Source organism: Carcharodon carcharias, chromosome 19 (genome assembly GCF_017639515.1).
Source record: "Carcharodon carcharias isolate sCarCar2 chromosome 19, sCarCar2.pri, whole genome shotgun sequence".
Lineage (NCBI taxonomy): Eukaryota > Metazoa > Chordata > Chondrichthyes > Lamniformes > Lamnidae > Carcharodon > Carcharodon carcharias.
The window spans coordinates 82,616,865-82,618,775 of record NC_054485.1 but is presented as its reverse complement, the minus strand read 5'-3'; the positions used below and the strand labels follow the sequence as shown (position 1 = coordinate 82,618,775).

At 42.0% G+C, this 1,911-nt stretch overlaps 1 non-coding gene across 1 annotated transcript; it reads left to right on the top strand.

The window, feature by feature from the left end:
• The first annotated feature begins 1,549 nt into the window (after positions 1–1,549).
• Positions 1,550–1,623, top strand: trnan-guu. The gene has a single exon. It is a non-coding gene; the product is annotated as a tRNA-Asn (tRNA).
• Positions 1,624–1,911: the final 288 nt, after the last annotated feature.

The following is a 1,911-nucleotide window of genomic DNA, read 5'->3' as shown; positions in this document are numbered from 1 at the left end:
CTTTTTTCAGTGAAAGCAGCCTCTCCCCACTTGTTCTGTCAGCTTCTTCGCCTATTCGGCGGTATAAGATTGAATGCCTCCATCAAATCTCCTCTTAAACTTCTTTACTCTAAAACCCCCGGCCTCTATCGTCTCACCACAGAACTGAATTTCCACATCCCTGGACATGAGGCAAGGCAGAAGTCTGTGTGAAGGTTTGGAAAACATTGCCAGTTGGGAGTGGGGAAAATGGAAACGGAACAACACAGAAAACCCGGACTCCAACTTTGTGAACCTTGAGGAAGGCTCTGGGAAATGGAATCAGAAGAAAATGAAGGGCGAACAGCCCGACTGATCAGCGACAGCCAAATCAACTTTCTCTCCATCAGGACATTGAAACATTTAATCTGAACTGATTGGTGAAATTAAATCTATTTGTAATCGACAGGATCACTGTTTTTGCTCATCAGGAAATAAAGCCTAATCGTTTCAGGACAATGCGAATATTTGAAACAGGAAACACAATGAAAGGCTCGGATATAAGCAGCTGGAGGAGAGTTATTCATATAATAAAGGCAAAATAATTCGGATGCTGGAAAACTGAAACAAAAACAAAAAATGCTGAAAAAGCTCAGCAGCTCTGATAGCTTCTGTGGAGAGAAAACATAGGCTTAACGTTTCGAGCCTGTATGGCTCTGAAGAAGCATCTTTTGTTTTTGTTGCAGAGTCAGTCATGGTGACTTGGTTTATGCAATTGAGGTCAGACTGTTCCCATGTAGCTGCCATAAATGTTCCTCTACATTGGAGAGACTGAACGTAAACTGGGCGACTGCTTTGCAGAACACCTGTGGTCTGTCCGCAAGAAAGACTCAAACCTCCCTGTCGCTTGAAATTTTAACACTCCACCCTGCTTTCTTGTCCACATGTCTGTCCTTGGCTTGCTGCATTGTTCCAGTGAAGCCGAACGCAAACTGGAGGAACAGCACCTCATCTTCTGACTAGGCACTTTACAGCCTTCCGGACTGAATATTGAATTCAACAACTTTAGATCTTGAACTCCCTCCTCCATCCCCTTTCTGTTTCTTCCCCTTTCCTTTTGTTTTTCCAATAATTTATATAGATTTTTCTTTTCCCACCTTTTTCCATTATTTTTCAATCTATACCATTTATGCCATGTTAGTCGTTCCAACCCACCCCCACTAGCCTTGTACCTTATTTGTCCTGCCATCCATTCTTAATCAGCTCCTTCGTTTAGATAATATCAGCACTTTCAACACCTCTTTGTTCTTTTGTCTGTGACATTTTTTGATTATCTGCTCCTATCACTGCTTGTTTGTCCCTACAACCCCCCCCCCCCAACTTCTCTCCCATCACCACACCGCACCTTAAGCCAGCTTATATTTCACCCCTCTCCTAATATTACTCAGTTCTGTTGAAGGGTCACGAGGACTCGAAAATTCAACTCTTCTCTTCTCCGGTGATGCTGCCAGCCCTGCTGAATTTTTCCAGGTAATTCTGTTTTTGTTATATAAATGTTCCATGCTTTGTTGTGCAAAGTACTGGAAGTGCAGTCTCTGTAGTGCAATAGGTTAGCACGTTCAGCTGTTAACTGAAAGGTTGGTGGTTCAATCCCACCCAGGGATGTAGCTGTATACTATTTTCTGCTTTAGTGACACATCGCTGTGGCTTGTTTCCTTCATTTTCAATGAAATATTCGCCAAACATTGTTTACTCGTTAAATCCTACCAAGATACTTCAAATAAATGATACTGACATCCACTTCATTAGGAATATACTCAGCTATTGAGCTAAAAGAAACTAATTGAAACTGTATCTACAGACAGGCTCCCCACACAGCTCTTTCCCGCTGATCTTTTGCCCAAAAGGCTGCATAGATAAATCTCAATAATAAGTAATTTTAACATTTCCGAT